The following is a 13,211-nucleotide window of genomic DNA, read 5'->3' as shown; positions in this document are numbered from 1 at the left end:
AATGACCTTATTTTTACCCCCTGTGGTCTAGGAAATACAGATTTTCATGATGATGTTTAAAGGAATGGGAAATGTCAAGGCAGGGGCTCCCTCCCCCAAGTCACAGGCATAGGATCTGGTCAGGAATCATTCCTGTAAGGCCGTCGTTACCTGAGGCTTTACTGCGGGAGAAGAGCTGTCTTCTGTGTGTGGGTGCCCATGACCCTGGAACCCAAGAAGCGGGGTTGCGAGAGGATGGCCAACTTGCTAAGGCCCTGCTAGGTCTCCTCCTCGATGGGGAGAGGCAACGGAGCTGCCTGTTTCCTGAGACTTTGCCCTCAGGGCGGGAGATCCCCTGCGCTCCGGTTCACCATGGATCTCAAGACTCCACTGGAATACGCTGAATGTCAAACTGATCTGGAGTGAGGAAGGGACTGGAAATTCCTCTCGCTCAGTGGTTTTAGTTTTTGTTTGTTATCCTTACAAAGAGCAGGATCCTTCTCCCTTTCTCTTTTCAACTGAGGTCTTATGCAAGAAATCTCCCCAGGCCAAGGTGACTAGGGCTTCCCCACTCTTACCCCCACCCATCCAGGTACCTCCCCCCCCCCCCCAAAATTGCTTTTCCACTGCTCTCCTAACAAGTGGGCAGAAGTATCATGTGCCCGGCCAAATGCAAAGCTTACACTCTTCCCATACCACTTGCTGGTATCTATCCCTGCTCTGGGCCATCTCTCAAGCCTTTTGGGAGGTTCCCACATGGCCCCCATTTCCACCCCAGGTTTGGACCTACCACCTCCCTGGTCTGGCGGGAGTGGCCCTTATTTCATATCCTCATTCTTCTTTTTTTTTTTTGTAGTTTTTTATGCTTATTTATTCTTGAGAGAGAGAGAGAGACAGAGAGAGAGAGAGAGAGAGAACGAGTGTGGGAGGGGCAGAGAGAGAGGGAGACACAGAGTCCGAAGCAGCTCCAGGCTCCGAGCTGTTGGCACAGAGCCCGACGCGGGGCTCGAACTCACAAACCGAGAGATCACAACCTGAGCCAAAGTCGGATGCTCAGCTGACTGAGCCACCCAGGCGCCCCTTCATCATCCTTCTTAATCCACGGTCGATATATAACCTAAGCTGCGATTCTCCTGGCTTGCCTCTTTATAGTAAAGCCCACATTCAAGAAATATTTTTCTTCCCCTCTCAGTAAGATGGTATTTTTGCAAATCAACGTTTTCTTATCAGAGTATATATTGTTTAACTCCGGGCTATAAAATCTCTAGGAACTCTTAGGAGTCACATGAAATACGAACAGCTGGCTTAATATTAAAAAAAATATTATTCCAAGGGAATATTCAAAATTACCCAAGCCGTTTTCTTCAGAGATCTGAATTCTTCCAACCATCTTCCAGCATTTCTCTTTTTGAGACGTTAAGGAAAAAGGCAGAGAGAGGCAAATGAATGCTTCCTGAGCGTCTCCGGTACTGAGGCCCTGTGCTACGTGTTTTATACTCTTCTTTTTGGTAATCCTCAAAATATCTTTGTGTAGATATCATTCCCATTTTACAGTGGAAGCGAACAAGCCTGCAGAAGAGATTATACAACCGCCCAGGTGAACTGGCCAGAAGTGATGCAGCCAAGATTCTCACCCAGTGCCCAGGGCCTCACAACTCATTTCGGCCCCCCCGCCCCTCTTCTGCAGGAAGCAAACTCTCAGCCACCGACTGTCAGCCTGACGTCCCAGTTAGGTTTCGGGTCCTGCGTGTGTTATTTATAGCATATGCCGCCTCTTGCAATAAACAATGGGCGCGAATATACTTGTGCCTGTTTGTCTGGTTTGGGGAGTAAGCGCGAGGCACTGGTCTCAAAGGTTTCGTGAGAGCCGGCGGCTGTGCCTTTTGCTTTCAGACCCACCGAGGGTCCTGGCCTTGAACGGTGGTGTTTCGTGTAGTCCTTGGTTACCAGTGGAGAACCAGCCATAGTTACTGGGAAAATTCAGGCCGCTGTTCGGCGATCTGCTTTTCCACACAGTTTCCAGGAGAGCGTTACAGTCAAGAGAGGGCAGGGCTTCGGCACATAAACATGGATTTCCTGAGCGGCCCCGACGCAGAGGAGAGGCCTTGGGCTCCGCTAAGACTTAGTGGGCCCCTTACTGGGCCTGAAGGAGACTGGGTGGCTCTCGGAGAGGGTCGTAACTGATGTCCTGGCAACTGAGCCGTGAGAGACCCCAGGGGAGAGGGCCCTCCAAGGAAACATAACTTTCTCACCACGAAAATCCTCTCAGGCCCTGTGATGCAGATATCGCCCATCAAGGTGGCAGCATCCGTGAAGTATTTCCTGACAGATTCCAGAACTGAGACGCCCCAGGCCGTAGATGAGGTAACTACTCTGTATTTATGATGTACAACTCACCTCTTTCCTAAAAAGAATTCGGGTGGCCTATGGCAATACAGGTAAAGGGCTGGAATGACATAAATGGGTTCTTCAAGTATGGGTGCCATCCCCAATTTAAATGGACCCATAGTCCAGGAAAAGTACTTTTTAATAATTTAAGTCATACCTCATGCATGTATACATATAGATATAGAGATACATGTGTGTATAATGGGGGTTAGCACAGTTTAGAAAAGAGCACAGACTAGGATGCGGGTTTAGATTGTGATCCTGGCCTTTCTAATGGCACACTACAGGTCAGTGAACTTTTCTGAGCCTCAATTTCCTCAGCTTTAAAGTAAAAGATGCCAGGGGCACCTGGGTGGCTCTGTCGGTTCAGCGTCTGACTTCGGCTCAGGTCATGATCTCGCGGTTTGTGAGTTCGAGCCCCATGTTGGCTCTGTGCTGACAGCTCAGAACCTGGAACTCAATTCAGATTCTGTGTCTCCCTCTGTTTCTGCCGCTCCCCCCGATCACGCTCTGTCTCTCTCAAAAATAAATACACGCTAAAAAAAAATTTAAGTAAAAGATGCTAGACTTCCTTTAATATTGACTGAGGCATATGAAACGTAAGCTATGCCACATGCTTTTATGCTCAGCTGCTCCCCCAGAACACTAGGTCCCCCAGAACACTAGGGTGGATTGGCCCTTCAGAGGTCTCCAGTGCACCTTCCTTCATCACACATATGGCAGGTGAAGTGAAAGAATACTTTCCAGGTTTTGCTGGTTAATATTTGTTTCTTTGAATGCACTCTAAGATCCAAGAGCACAGGGACTGTGCACTCTCGTCCCTCATTGTACCCCTGCAGCCGGCTTTGTACTGGTTCATGTTTTTTGAATGAATAAGAGGCAGTAAGCTGTGAAGAAGGCATTAGTTCTGAGTTTCTGAGAAATGGCACCTTGATACATGAACTCTGACCTGCCGTGCTCTGGCCGTTGCTACACGTCAACTATGACTTCATTGTCTAACCCTGAGGCCCCCCAGTGTAAATGTCAGTCTTGAACTTTTGCTCCCTTCTGCAGTTTCCACCACTGACCATCTCCCTCCTCTGCGGATTTTCTCCTCTTGGCCTCAGTGGTCATGCCCTTTCATAGTCTTTCCCCTGGATCCCAACCAGTCCTCTGCTTCCTTTTTTCAGGTCTTCCTCAGGATTCCCTACACATGGTATTTCCTAGGGCTCACCATCTCACTTCTTCGCCTGCTCAAACTAGGCATTCTAGATTGTGGGCGTAGTGTAGGACCCATAGCTGATTCATCCCAGTATTTATAAGATATGCACTGAAGAGGAGTTCAAATGTTTAGAGGGTAAATATTTCTCGAATGGCAATCCCATACATGTCCATGACTTCAGCCATCCTCTTACTATTCCCATCTACACCGCCAGCTCTCTACCGCTTTCTGTATCCCAGGTTAGTAAATTTATTAGTTTTCTTGGACTGCCATAACAAATTACCACCAGTTGGGTGGCTTCAAGGAACAGAAATTAACTCCCTCACGGTTCAGGAGGCTAGAAGTCCAAAGTCAAGATGTCGGCAGGATTGGTTTCTTTGGGGGTCTAAGGGCAGAAACTGTCCCATGCCTCTCTGTTGGCTTCTGGTGATTGCCAGAAATCTTTGGTGTTTTTTAACTTGTGGATTCATTGTTCCAAGCTCTCCCTCCATATTCATGTCACTGTCTTCTCTGTGTCTCTGTATGTCCTCTTCTGTCTCTTCTAAGGACACTCTCATTGAGTTTTAGGCTTCCTAAATCCAATATACTCTCATCTTGATTCTCAACTTGATTACGTCTGAAAAGACCTTTATTCCAAATAAGGGTCTATTTTGAGGTTCCAGGTGGACATGAATTCAGGGAGGACATCTTCCAACCCACTGCAGTCTACCTTTTAGCCTCTTAAAATTCATATCCAGTTCATGCACAAAGGACATCCACTCACCCCAACATCTTCTAGAGTCTTAGTTCATTCCAGCGTCAACTCCAAAGTCAAATCTCAGGTACATATTGCCACCTCAAAAAGTCCCAAGGTTCATCATTTAAATCAAGTATGAGTGACACTCTGGGTTTCATCCGTCCTGCAGCAAAATTCCTCTTCCTCTATGGCCCTGTGAAACTAGGAAACAAGTTATTACTTCTAAAATGCAGGGACAGGCACAGAACACCCATTCCCATCCCCATAGAGAGAAGTGGGGAGGAATCAAGGGGTCTCTGGACCCAAGCAAGTCCAAAACCCAGCAAGGCAAATTCTATTGGGTTTTTAGGTCTGGGAATAATCCACTGTGGATTGATTTTTTATTTTTATTTTTAAAAAAAATTTTTTTCAACGTTTTTTATTTATTTTTGGGACAGAGAGAGACAGAGCATGAACGGGGGAGGGGCAGAGAGAGAGGGAGACACAGAATCGGAAACAGGCTCCAGGCTCTGAGCCATCAGCCCAGAGCCCGACGCGGGGCTCGAACTCACGGACCGCGAGATCGTGACCTGAGCCGAAGTCGGACGCTTAACCGACTGCGCCACCCAGGTGCCCCTGGATTGATTTTTTAAAATCAATTAGACTATATAAAAATTTAAAAAATACCTATACAGAAAAATAAACTATGAGAAAAATGAAAAGACAAATGACACATTGGGAAAAATGCAGCTTATATGACTGACGACATGTTGCTTCCTTTAACATATCATCTCTGAAAAATGATAAAATGAGACCACCACCCAATAGAAAAGTGGGCAAAGGTAGGTGAAATGTTCACAGAAAAGAAAATTCAATTGGCTCTTAACTATATGAAAAGATGACCCACATCATTTGTAATGAAAGCAATACTTTAAAACTTTGCCAAAATGAACGATGTAAATTGGACAACTTTTTTGGAAGGCAATTTGCTGGTATCTAATGAAATAGATAGAGAACCAGCAGGTTCTCTTTGATTCAGCAATTGTGCTTCTTGGAATTTATCCTATAACTCAATTAACAGACCTGCAAAATGACAAAGAACAAGGTTGATTACTGTAACACTGACAATAATGATAAAATATTAGAAAATATATGGGTGAATCTTAACGGGGAACTGTTTAAATAAATATACTATGCCACTGCTAAAAAATGAAAATCTCTTTATGTCAAGGCAAGGAATGTTTTCCAAGATATATTTGTTAGGTGAGGGAGGAAGGAAAGCAGTCTGCAGAGCTCTGTGTATGGGAGCAAAGATAACGTGTGGATGTATCTGCACATACATGCATAATACATCTCTAGAAGATACTGTTGACATTGGTTGCAGAGAACTTGTTGGCCCGGGGCCACGGTAAAAAGAGTTTTCTCTCTGCAACCTCTTATAACTTTTGAATTTTGAGCCCTAAGAATAGTTTACCTATCACAATGAAATAACTTATTAATTAATTGAATTTTTAAAACAAGTTATTAGAGACTACCAGTTCAGTGCGGCAGGTTGTGAATATGATTGATCTCCATTCCCTTCGGAAGCCCATTAAATAGACAGTGAAAGATATTGTTTTTGAAGTCGTACGTCAACAATGGCAAAAAGAGAAGAGAAGAGAAGAGAAGACAGTCTCCAACTTGCGACTCCAAGGAGAAAAATAGAAAAATTCAACAACTGTTATTATTACCACAAAAAGATAATGAAAATTATATTTTTTCAAATTTTCACCACAAATACTCTATGTTTTTAATTTACAAGAAAAGTATAAAAATTCATTTTAGGGGCTCCTGGGTGGCTCAATCAATGTAAGCGTCTGACTCTTGATTTCAGCTGAGGTCACGATCCCAGGGTCCTGGATCGAGCCCCATATTGGGGTCCTCGCTGAGGGTGGAAACTGCTTGAGTTTCTCTCCCTGTCTCCCTCTCATGCACTCTCTGTCTCTAAAATAAAAATTTTTTAAATTTATTTTATCATGAGATTATTCAAAACTGAACCTAAGCAAATGAAATTCCTCCATAGGGTAAGAGAATTTTTCCCTCTGATTAAATACAGCTTATTACCATTACAAAACTGGATTTTTTTTTTAAACTAGCAAATCGTAAACAAAAGCAAAACCCATCAGAAAGACTTTTGTAATAAAGTTCTCTATCAACCTTTAACAGAAATCAGGCAGATATTAGAAATAAGAGGAAAAATCAGATATGTTTTCTGTCCTTCAGGAACTCGGTGTGTTTTTTTTATACATTAAAAATGTAAAAGGGATTGTTATTTAACATGCAAAATAACATTTAATAAAAAATAAGGAATATTGAAATTATCCCACTCATGGAGCAAGTAACTTTGGAATGATTCCGCGAGTCAGACGCTCTTGGGTAGTGGGTTGGGTCAAGATGAATAAGACACTGACCCTGAATTTGATAACTGTTATCACCATCATGATCATTACCATGATAATAGACATGGCTTGTATGCTATAGCTGAACACCGTACGTAGGAATAGTGACCAGTTGCTCTCCAATCAGCGGAAAAGGCAGGAGATGGTTGAGCCAGGCTGGCAGGGTGTTGAGTCACAGGTGAAGGGTTTGGAAGAAGGGAGAGAGACAGCTCATAGTCAGGGAGAAGAACTTAGGAGCTAGAGATTCTGGAGGTGAGGCAGTTACAGGTGAGGACAGGTAGCAGACGATACACGGCAGTGCGATGACAAAATGAAAACTACCCAAATGCCCCAAATTAGAGTAAGATAAGGGGCGTGAAGATGCATGAAAGCCCTGGCGTGCCATGCAGCCATCAAAGAGGGAGCTGCAAAGGCCATAAAGACGCACCGATAAAGTAATGCAAAGAGGAAAAAATAAAACAATAGATTGCAAAGACCCAAGAACTTAAAGGTGAATAAAATCTCCGTTTGCACATTGATAATGACAGGAAGAAATCATAGACAAAGGTTAAGAGCTTCAAAAAGACTCTATCTTTGATTTCTTCATAGTGTTATGTAAGCAGGCACTTTTTTTTTTTTTAAAGAAGAACTATCTTTGGTCACTCCCAGGTTGTCTTTCTGCTGAATCGGAACTACAGAGACTCCAAAGGAAACTCTCTTCTCTTTCTCTGCTCTTGGGCCCACAATTACCCAAGCCTGAGGGCACGTTTATACGTAAGAGACAGGTTTAATAAACGTCACCAAGGAAGTCTCAGTTCGGAAATGCCAGCAGATGTCTAATAATGAACACGTTTATTGTTTTATTTCACCTGGAATGTCCACAGAGTCAGTGAGTTTTTATAGCTGGAAGGTAGTCTAGAAATCTAGTATAGTAGATTTTGATGTATTTAACGGAAATTTTTTTAAGGAGGCGCCACATCTAATGTGGGGATTGAACTCACGACCTTGAAATTAAGAGTCACATGCTCTACCCACTGAGCCAGCCAGGCACCTCTACTCTAGTGGATTTTCAGTCAAGTTCCGCAGAGATGGCTCATAGACCACCTGTGGGCGAAAGGGGAGATAGGGTGACAAGCCGACACGATTCCTTTGTCTCTTCCCCACACTTCCTTCTGGTGCTCCAAACACGCAATTACCCAGAGCGCTGTCTGCTTCATATGCTGGGGTTCCCACACTTGGCAACATATGGGAATCAAATGGGAAGGTTTAATAACATACAGAGTCCTGGGGTCAACCCTGCTCCCCAGACGTACTGAATCAGAATTTCTAAAGACAGAGCCCAGCAATCAGGATAGTTTCAAAGCTCTTTATTTGATTCTGACGCAGTCCAAATACAGGAAACCTCTTTACAGAGTACTGGAAAGACAGAGACATTGTGGCCTTTGCTATAATGCTTCCAGTTATGGAAGCTTCTTCCCCACAGAAAGCATTTTTACTTACCAAAAAAGAACCAACATTCCACGGAGCTGAACTCACTCTTTCAGCCCTCTGATGCTACACAGAACCAATGAGCAAACTCGTTCCCAGGACAGGTGGGGAGACAAAAGTTGGTGGCTATCCTTCATAGCAGTGTTTTCATCCTTTTTTCTGCTTACCAGCTCCATCCACCTTGCCACAGTGGTCAACAAGATTCAAGATCAGTTCTTAACTTCTGGCCAGAGTGGGTGATCCAACCCAATCTACGCAGAGTGCTTCTCCAAAACTTTTTAAAACTAACGCCAGAATTGAGAATCTTTTTTTTTTTTTTCCTGAAGTCCTAGGGCTACAAAAATATAAATTGGGAGCCATTGGTGGCCATGTCTTTGGCCTTGTTGCAGTGGGTGCTGTGATGAACCACCAGATGTGCCACGAGGTTCACGACCGATACATCGACAGGTGCTCCCCCAAATGCCATGAGGTTTGCTCGTTGAAGGCTCACAATTGAGTCTTTTCCCTGGGCAGAGGGAGCTGCCATGCCCATGCTTATGCACACCCTGGGTGCAGCCATCCACATCCAGACTGGCTAATACAGAGGTATAAAGACCAGGCTCCTGTGCTCAATCCAGGACAACCTGGAAGCATTGTCCCGCTCCAGAACCCCCTGTGGGGTGGGCTAAGGCCTTTGTTCCAAGAGCACTGCAGCCTAACTTCTCCCCCATCCTGTCCTACTTCCTTTACTCCTCCACAGCTGTTGCTCCCAACAGCCTTCCAAGGAAATCTTCATTGTAGAATCTGTTTTCCTAGGAACCGAACCTACGTTATTTTGGAGGAATCCCATCTAGAAGGAGAAAATGGATCTGAGCAGTGACAGCAGAGATGAGAGGTACCCAGAGGGAAACTAATGTCACCTGTGGCTCCCCAAGTCTCCTCTTCTCCCCAGTCTTCCAGCTGTGTGTCATCACAAGTGGTTCTAAACATCCCACCATCCTGAAGGTGTGATGCTCAGACCTGAGTATCATTGTCCAAATGTGGACTTGCTAGGCCAGGGGATGGGGGAAATTCTACCATCATCATACTTCTATTAATTTAGCTGGAGATTAGCTCAGCTTTTTAGCAGCCCAAAAATTCTGTTTGGCTTATTGGAGCTTGTGTTTATTAAAGACTCCTACATCTTTTATCTGTCAAGCTGCCTCCCTCTGCCTGTGCCCAAACATCATTTAAGCTTCTCAAAAATCTGCCTCAACTTTATGACTGGCAATATTTCTTACCCCTTTTAAATGCGTGCCCCAAACGTGAGCCAAGATCTGGAAGGGGCTGGGGACAAGGGAGACGGGGGATGAGAGGTGTTTTTTGTGGTTTATAGTAGAAAGTATTCGGAACACACTTTTTTCTGGAGTGGTGACAGATTTGGGGCAAGTTTATTTTCTTTCATTCCTAACTATGAGATGTTTGGAGCTAGATGAGACTTTAGAGATCTTCCAGTGCTTTAATGGCAGACACTCTACTCCCCTGACGCTCTTGCCCCAAGCACCCATGGTAGACGTTGCTCATCAAGCCCAATACTCTGCACACAGAGCCCCAGTACTGTCCCTTTCCCAGAGGGTCTCCTCCCTTGGGCCCCAACCATGCCCCGTAATTCTCAGTGTACCACATCAGACAGCTACTAAAGGTTAACTGGTTCTGGAACACTAGGTGAACTTAAATTTTCTACACCTCTTCCAATCACCCTACTTTTGAAAAGGGCGAAATTATTGGTCCAATTTATATTATGCTTAGCAATCAAGCTGAAACTCTTGGTTCCCAACTCAGTGCTCTCCCCATCTGCCTCTTTCTGAAACTTCTCTAATCTTTTCAACCATTATGGGCCCACAAACTGCTGAGGTGTGCAGAATTCCGGGCCCAAATTCAACAGGTGTGCCCTCCATTACTGAATGGCTGCATAGGCATTCCTCATGATGCTTGTGATATGTAGGAGAATGTGGAGGCCATCTGGAGGAGGAAAGGTGGTTGAGCTAGGGCTCAGTAGCCACAGGGCCTCACATACTTCAATAATAATAATAAAATGCTAAGACAAATAGAAACATGTCCTAAACCCAGTGACTCATACCTCTAAGCTAATCCCACAATGGCCCCACCTCGCTATTAAAAAAAAAAAAAATGAGAGAGAGACAGAGAGTGAGAGGGAAAAATACAATTCCATGTATGTCCATGTATGTCTGTTTGGTAACCACAGCCACCAGCCATAAATGGGAAGTGATTCCTGACAAATGGTTTTGTTTGAAGTCAAAGCCATCCCTCTGACTCCCGAGCTATCACCTGGGGCCTTGAAGAAGCAAGTGGCCCTTGGGATATTTGTCCCCCTTGAAAGTGTTAAATCTCTCTATACTAACACCTCACACCAGAAGAACTTCTGAACTGTAGTCAGGATGGAAAACAACTGGCTGGCATGAGTTGCTCTGGGAGCCAGTCAGAAATTACAGGATGATGTCTCAGGATCCAGGAAAAGATGGGTGTGATGATCATGTCATTCTTTCTCCTTGTCACAGAAAGAACACACCTGAGTCTCCAGCCTCCATCCCAGAGGGTCTGAAGGCCAAAGTACAATGAACCTTAGGGACACCAGACACAATCCCATCACTCAACGTATGAGAATGAGGTGAGAGAGGGGAGGCCACCTGGCCAAGGGCACAGAGCAAGTATGGTTGATGTTTCCAAGAGCAGATTCTTCGAGGAGCAAAGAAGTTGGAACCATGGACACATGAGAAGCAATGATAAACTGAAACAAATCATCCAGTGAAACACCACTTAATCTTTGCAGACCTGCTTTCTGTAAAGCAGAAGCCCTATCTCCAGCCCCTACTCCTGGTGGGTCGTCTTTGTTCCCCAGCTCTGACTCTTACTAAGGCAAAATGCTAGCTCGAGAGTGATGCACTTTGGGCACAGACTTTCTGACTCAGTCTGTGCTCTCTAACCACTAGACTAAGCTTGAGACTTTAGGGGATTTTATGAAATCTATGACATGCTGGCAAGAGAGGAGTCCTCCTTGCCTTAAAGATAAATAGATATTTTGTGAATGCATAGTGATGGGTTGCATGAAGTAAAAGACGAAGTAGTTAATAATTAATTCAGCATGTTTTAAGCTACGATCAATGGTCAGATGTATGATCCCTTTTAATTCTCATAACAACCCCATGAGTAAATATGATCATTCTGTATTTTCAGAAGCTAAGGGTCAGAGATGATACATAAGTGGAAGTGGAGTGTCAGAAAGGCTAGGTGACTTACCCGACGGGACAGAGCCAAGATCAAGGCCAAGTCATCTGGATTTCCTCTGTCCTCCGCTCTGGTTTCCCAAAGCCCACACCCAACCAGCATTTTTCATATGACCACAAGGTATAATTAACTCTGTTATTTTACTAACACAACAGTTTTGTGGGAGGCTGGTAAAGAATTTGTCACATTAAAAAAAAAAAAAGACAAGTTTGGAGGTAGAAATTCAGCGTGGCCTTGAGAAAAATCACATCCTGTATATGAACATCAGTTTCCTCCTCCATTATATGGGAGTAACACAAGCACCTACGGGATAGGCTTACTTTAGAGATGAAATATAGGGGCGCCTGGGTGGCTCAGTCAGTTGAATGTCCGACTTCCGTTCAGGTCATGATCTTGACCGTGGTCTCACAATTTGTGAGTTCGAGCGCCACATGGGGCTCTCTGCTGTCAGCATAGAGCCTGCTTCAGATGCTCTGTTCCCCTCTCTCTCTCTGCCTCTCCCCCCAACTTCTTTCTCAAAAGTAAATAAAATATTAAAAAAATAGCGATGAAATGTACGTAAGTGATGAGTCATTGAATTCTACTTCTGAAACCAATATGGCGCGGTACATTAACTAAAATGCAAATTTTTAAAAAATTTTTTAAATATCTATATAAAATGATGAAATGACATAATGTAAGTTGAAAAGCACTTAGCCTACACTGCTAAGTGTCATTCAGTGAAAGCTGAAAAAGGTCACGGAGTGCGATAGAAATGCTTGTAGGGTAAAATCATTATGTGGTCCTCAGTAAGTAATAATAGTAAGAAATATCTACATAATGCCTAAAGCTTTACAGTTTATATAGTTTTTTTGAACACGGTTTTCTTCAAAACGCTAACCAATAGCTGTGGTTTAGATCTTTTCTTTTTTCTCATTTTTGTGTTCAGTGTAGTAATTCACCCTTCTCAGGCTGTGATGCGTTGGGGAAGGTGCAGCCGCCCACGTTAGCGAGGGTATCTAATTCCAACAGCCCTCCTCTGAGGCAGGAGCTGCCTGGGTGGTTGTGGAAACAGGCACAAGGGTCCTTGGCCCCTGGCTCCACCGCCAGTAAGCGGAGGGGCTGGGCTTGAACCTGGCTCTGGTCGGCCTCTCAGCCCCACTGAGCGCCCGGCTTGCCCAGACAGCCACAACTTCAGGGCCACCTAAGCAGAGACCAGCGCGCACAGAGGTACCTACTGAGAAAGAGAAGCAATGGGGCTGGTGGAGGGAGCTGGAAAACTCCTCCCCGGAACACCATTCCGCCCTGGTGGAGAGGACAAAGCCTACCTCGTGCCTCCAGGGATCACCTCGAATGACTTTCTCTGCCCCCATGAACAGCAACTCGTGAGGTTCTGAGTCAGGCCTCTTGTTTCTCATTTTTTCTCCCCGGCAGATCTTCCCACAGTGCTTTTTCTGGACTTCTTCTTTCCTTAAATCCGCAACTCACCCTTGCAGGACCCTGCCCTCTCCTTTCTCCCCAACCCCGCTTCCCGGTTTTCCCCTCAGCCTGTGACTATTCCTGAGCTAACTGGGGAGGCCCCCAGCGTCCCTCCTGCATCGGGGTCCCCGGTCTGCAGACACCCAAACAGTATACGGTCTAGGGAGTGCGCTCCAGAGTCTGACCCTCTGAGTTCTAAATCCAGGCTCTGCTTTTGAGGGTCATGTGACCCTGAGCGAGCAACTTGGCCTTTTATATAAGCCACAAAGGACTGCTCTCACAGAACCACCGTGAGGATTGA

General features: G+C 44.9%; 1 long non-coding RNA gene across 1 annotated transcript; it reads left to right on the top strand.

Moving 5' to 3' along the window:
* Window positions 1-2,070: 2,070 nt before the first annotated feature.
* LOC107180678 lies at window positions 2,071-11,566 on the top strand. The gene is made up of 3 exons (XR_001511436.2): window positions 2,071-2,343; window positions 10,726-10,835; window positions 11,402-11,566. It is a non-coding gene; the product is annotated as an uncharacterized LOC107180678 (long non-coding RNA).
* The last annotated feature ends 1,645 nt before the right edge of the window (window positions 11,567-13,211 follow it).

The sequence above is a fragment of the Panthera tigris genome, chromosome A1 (assembly GCF_018350195.1).
Source record: "Panthera tigris isolate Pti1 chromosome A1, P.tigris_Pti1_mat1.1, whole genome shotgun sequence".
Taxonomy (NCBI): domain Eukaryota; kingdom Metazoa; phylum Chordata; class Mammalia; order Carnivora; family Felidae; genus Panthera; species Panthera tigris.
The sequence above is the reverse complement of the archived record's forward strand: the minus strand, read 5'-3'. Positions and strand labels throughout refer to the sequence as shown.